Below are 6000 nucleotides of genomic sequence, written 5' to 3' on the forward strand. Positions count from 1 at the left end.
ATATAAATTTTATTGGCATTCACCTTTAATCTTGTATTATAATATTGTATAAGCAGCTACTAAATGGTTAAGTTTTGGCTTGGACGTTAGACTAACGGGATTGACATCCTAGCTCTGCCTTTTACCGACTGTGTGGCCTTAGGTATGTTATTCATTATCTCCATGTCTCACTTTCGGCATTTGTAAAATTGGTGTAAAATTTAGCTAGTACATGTGGTGATTTCAATTCTGTTTAGGTCACAATGAGAGTTTAATAAATATGAATCCATATTAATTTATGGCCTTCCTTTGGTGTGTGTGGCACCTGCTTAGGCCCTGTTAGTTGCCTAGCTAGTGGCTTGCCTCCTTCTCTTTCTTGCTGGCAGAACCCGTCTTCTGCGACAGAGGTCAAACATGTCTGATGCTCATTTTTCCAAGCCTCGCTCACATTGGGGCACAACTCTGTGACCTGACTCAAGCCAGTAACCTAAGGATTAGTCTGCTAGCAGGAGGGAGGTGGAGGAGTTGGAGATGGTGATGTTGAGATTGTTTATAGATAATAATTTCCTTCCTGAAAAAAAAAAAAGGGAATTATCTAGGAAAATCCCACCCCTCTTTCCTAGAAGAGTGCCAGGAGCTGAGGGAGCCTCTGTGGCCCTTGGGTGGAAGCCAAAAAGTGAAAGGTAGTAGAGCTGAAAGGTAGAAAGAGCCTGTGTCCCTGATGACACTGGTGACAGCTGGGTCAACCTGGAGAGTGCCTAACTCCAGACACCTTACTGTGTGACATAAGATGTATCTTCAAGCCGTCATTAGTCAGCTACTCTGTGACTTCCAGCCCAAACTGTTACAACTGATAAAGGCACTTCAAAAAATAGCATTGATAATTTCTAAAAAGTGCCGATCAGTATTTGGAAACATGTATGTAAAGTGGTTTAACGTATAAACTGTATGATATTTTGAGGAAAAAAATAATATTAATCTCCTAGGTAAAATTTTGACCAAGCTATTTGCTCTTCCATACAAAAGGGTCATGCTGAACTTCAATAAACTAGGGGACAAAGACCTATTGAAAAAAGCCCATCCAAAGTAAATAAGCCTAAAAGAAAATAATTTTTTAAGAAGATTTTATTTATTCATTTGAGAGAGAGAGACAGTGCAAGCTGGAGGGAGAGGGAGAGTATGAAGCAGACTCCAGGCTGAGCACAGGGCCGGAGGCAGGGCTTGATCCCACAACTGTGAGATCCTGACTAGAGCCAATATCAAGAGTCGGTCACTCAACCAACTGAGCCACCCAGGCGCCCCTAAAAGAAAATAATTTTTTATTAAAAAAATTTTTTTTATTATGTTCAGTTGAAAATAATTTTTAAAAAAAGCAAACAACCGGGGCGCCTGGGTGGCTCAGTCAGTTGAGCCACGGACTCTTAGTTTCTGCTCAGGTCTGATCTCAGGGTACTGGAATTAAACCCGGTGTTGGGCTCCGTGCTGAGCAAGGAGTGTGCTTGGGATTCTCTCTCTCTGCCCCTCCCACTTGAAATCTCTCTCTCTCTCTCAAATAAATAAATAAATCTTTTTTTTTTTTTTTTTAGATTTTATTTATTTGAGAGAGAGAGAGCAAGTAAGGGGAAGGAGCAGAGGGAGAGGGACGAGTAGGCTCTGCGCCCAAGCACAGAGCCCCATGTGGGGCTCGATCCCAGGATGCTGAGATCATGACCGGAGCTGAAATTAAGAGTCAGATGCTTAACTGACTGAGCCACCCAGGTGCCCAGATAAACAAATCTTTTTTTTTTAACGCAAACAACAAAACTAATCCTTTAGCTTTCTTACGTTTTTCTTTAAGTGTATACTAGACCATAATATGCTAACTGTACCAATTTTATGTTGTATCCCTGCATTATTAATATTCTGTTTCCAAAGGATCACATTCTGTTTTCTTATGAATATTTTTCTTCATAATTGACACTTAGGAGTTCATCATTTTCAGAGTGTTTTTAACTTTTTTTTTCCTTCTGTTTTAAGGTATTACTGAAGTTTAACTCACATAAAATATTACATTAGTTTCAGGTGTACAACATATTGTTTTGACATTCCATATGTTACTCAATGTTCATAAGTGTAGTCACCATACCATTATTACAATATTATTGACTATATTCCCTATGCTGTACTTTTAATCCCTGTGACTTATTTATTTTATAACTGGAAGTTTGAAGCACTTAATCCCCTTTATCTATTTCACCCATCTTCCCACCTACCACCTCTCAGGCAACCACTGGTTTGTTCTCCAGGAGTCTGTTTTTTCCTTTGTTTATTTGTTTGTTTTGTTTTTTAGATTTCACATATAAGTGAAATGATATGGTATTTGCCTTTCTCTGTCTGACTTATTTCACTTAGGTCCATCCATGTTGTCACCAATGGCAAGAGCTCATTCTTTTTTACGGCTGAGTAATATTCCTGTGTGTGTGTGTGTGTGTGTGTGTGTGTGTGTGTGTGTGTGTAGCATTTCTTTGTCCATCCATCTATTGATGGACACTTGTGTTGCTCCCATATCTTGGCTATTGCAAGTAATGCTGCAATAAACACAGGGATGCATATATCTTTTTGATTTGGTGTTTTCATTTTCTCTGGGTAAATGGCCAGTAGTAGAATTATTACCATATGGTGGTTCCATATGGTATTTCCATTTTTAATTTTTTGAGTAAGCTCCATACTGTTTTACGCAGTGGTCGTACCAATTTACATTCCCACCAGCAGTGTACAAGTGTTTCCTTTTCTCCATATCCTTTCCAACACCTATTTCTTGTCTTTTTGATAGTAGCCATTCTGACAGGTGTGAGGTGGTATCTCATCATGGTTTTGATTTGCATTTCCCTGAGGATTAGTGATGTTGAACATCTCTCCATGCGTCTATTGGCCATTTTCATATCTTCTTTGCAAAATGTTTATTCAGTTCCTCTGCCCATTTTTAAAGCAGACTGTTTGGTTTTTAGTGTTGAGTTGTGTAAGTTCTTTGTATATTTTGAATATTAACCCCTTATTGGCTATATCATTTACAAATATCTTTTCCCATTCACTAGGTTGCATTTTTTTGTTGTTATTGATGATTTCCTTTGCTATGCAATTATGAGTGTTCTTTAAATAGTTAACTAACTCTCAAATAAACTTCTAGTTATATTAGTAGATTTTCAAGCAATACAAGAATAATAAAATAGTGTCTATACTCTCTGTGACCACACAACATCTTTATGCCATGAGACCTAAATTGCTTACCTTTATTCTTAAAGCCTTTACTACCTAATCAGAGCCAAACAATAGTATATTTTATAAAGAAAATTTCATACTCATGCATCATTTTCCTTTGGTCAGTCAAAAAAATGGTAACGTCTGTAGGATAAAATACCTAGCTTACAACAAAGGATAAGCAGTGTTATTTTCTGCATGATATTAAAACAAAATTTTTTATTTAAAAATTGCCTATATAATATATTAAATATTCTATACATGAAATAATTCTACTGAGAGTAAATATTGAACATATGTTACAACTTGGGCTGAATTTGACAGTGTTTATTTAACTGGTCAAACATTTTAGATTTTTGTAGGTTGTGGTCATTACTGGAATCATTTATGGTTTAGAAGGAAAAGTAGATTCACATATGCTACTATGTTTTTTTGTTTTGTTTTTTGTTTTTAAGACTCATGTCTGAAGCCTCAAATTCTGTGGAAAATATCTGGATGAAAAGAGATAATCAGATCCAGCAATCTCACTCCTTGGTATTTACCTAAAGGAATCGAAAACATATGTCCACATAAAAACCTCCATGCAGATGTTTATAGCAGCCTTATTCATAATTGCCAAAACTTGGAAGCAAATGAGATGTCCTTTAGTAGGTGAGTGGATAAATAAACTATGGTACATCCAGACAATGGAATATTATGGAAATGAGATATTAAGCCATGGAAAACATGGAGGAAACTTAAATGCATGCTACCAAGTAAAAGAAACCAATCTGAAAAGGACACATACTGTATGATTCCAATTATATGACATGGTGGCAAAGGCAAAACTATAGAGACAGTAAAAAGATCAATGCTTGCTAAGGCTTTGGGGAAAAGGAGAGATGAAAAGGCAAAGCATAGGGAATTTTTAGGGCAGTGAAAATACTCCTTATAATGTTGTAATAGTGAATGCAACATCCTTATGTAGTTGTCCAAACTCAGAATGTGCAACACCAAGAGTGAACCCTAATGTAAACTATGGACTCTGGGTAGTAATGATTTGTCAAACCAGCTTCATCAGTTGTAACAAATGTTCTGTCTGGTGGGAGATGTTGATAGTGAGGGAGACTATGTATGTGTGTGGACAGGGAATATATGGCATGTCTTTGAATCTTCCCCCAATTTAGCTGTGAACCCAAAACTTCTCTAAAAAAGAAAGTCTAAAAAAAGAGAGAGATAATCATTCTTGATTTTCTGTCATGTGCTTTACACCTTAGAGCAACTGTTGTTTACTAATACCTATCACCTATAGGACACTTACGATTTGATCAGACAGGGCTATGTGCTCTACAAATATGACCTCAATCATCACAACAATCCTATCAGGCAGGTAGAATTATTCTTTAATTTTTTGGGGGGGGCGGTGGGGAAAACACAACTTAGAGAAGTAACTTGCCCAGGACTTGTGGTTAGAAAACATGAATACAGGTTGGTATGGTTCCAAAGGCTTTGCTCTTTTTTTTTTTTTTAAAGATTTTATTTATTTATTTGAGACAGAGAGAATGAGAGAGACAGAGAGCACATGAGAGGGGGGAGAGTCAGAGGGAGAAGCAGGCTCCCTGCCGAGCAGGGGGCCCGATGCGGGACTCGATCCCGGGACTCCAGGATCATGACCTGAGCCGAAGACAGTCGCTTAACCAACTGAGCCACCCAGGCGCCCTGGTTCCAAAGGCTTTGCTCTTAACCACTGTTATTGTAACAGCCCATTTCAACCTCACCCCACACTTATGCCCAGCCCAAACTTCAGTGGTTTAGTTAGTGCAGAACTGGAGTAGTTGCCTGTCTCAGTGTTTTCTGGTAAGGACCTCTTTCAACAACAGGTAACATGTTGCCTGCTCCTATAGACTAAATGTTTATATTCTCCCCGAATTCATATTTTAAAACCCTAATCTCCATTGTGATGGTATTTGAAGGTGGGACCTGTGGGAAGTAATTAGGTCATGAAGGTGGAGCCTTCATTATGGGATTAGTGCCCTTATAAGAAGAGACATGAGAGAGCTTATCTTGATCTTGGACTTCCCTGACTCCAAAACTGTAAGCAATAACTTTCTGTTGTTTAACTCACCCAGTTAATGGTACTTTTGTCATAGCATCCTGAACTAAGACATACACTTTCTCTCTAGGAAAAGTGATGCCTTTCTGTTCCCCAAGACTTTGCTCAGTCTTTGTTTGACTTACCCTGTGGACAACAACCCTTACGGTAAACGGAATTTACCTAATTGCAAGACTTAAATAATTACTACAGTAATTAAGAGAATATGTTGGCTAACTGAACATAATAAAAAAAAAGGAGAGAGAGAGAGAATATAATGCTGGCATGTGTTTAGATTATCCATTATTAGAACAGAATGGAAGGTCCAGAAGTAGACACACACATGAATGGTCTAATCATTTTCAGCAAAAGCAGTAAGTTAATTCAATGTGAAAGAAAAAGTCTTTCAAATAAATGATGATAGAACAACTGGATATCTATATAAAATGAAGTAAACCTTGATATCTGCTTCATTCCTTACAAGAAAATGAATGCAAGATGGATTGCTCATACAGGAGTGCCTGGGTGGCTCAGTCAGTTAAGTGTCTGCCTTCAGCTCAGGTCATGATCTTGGGGTCATGGGATTGAGCCCCGCATCAGGCTCCCTGCTCAGCGGGGAGTCTGCTCCCTCTGCCTCTTCCTCTGCTCATGCTCTCTCTCTCAAATAAGTAAATAAATAAACTTTTTTAAAAAGATGGATCATACATTTAAAT

General features: G+C 38.0%; 1 long non-coding RNA gene across 1 annotated transcript in view; it reads left to right on the forward strand.

The window, feature by feature from the left end:
• Positions 1 to 4828, forward strand: part of LOC135364155 (uncharacterized) — a 37542-nt gene extending 32714 nt beyond the window's left edge. The window contains exon 3 of the long non-coding RNA XR_010410865.1: positions 3672 to 4828. This is a non-coding gene — a long non-coding RNA (uncharacterized LOC135364155). The remainder of the gene's footprint in view (positions 1 to 3671) is intronic.
• The last annotated feature ends 1172 nt before the right edge of the window (positions 4829 to 6000 follow it).

Source organism: Mirounga angustirostris, unplaced genomic scaffold (assembly GCF_029215605.1).
Source record: "Mirounga angustirostris isolate CCGP_5_RB_7025 unplaced genomic scaffold, mMirAng1.0.hap1 SCAF_4, whole genome shotgun sequence".
NCBI classification, from domain to species: Eukaryota; Metazoa; Chordata; class Mammalia; order Carnivora; family Phocidae; genus Mirounga; species Mirounga angustirostris.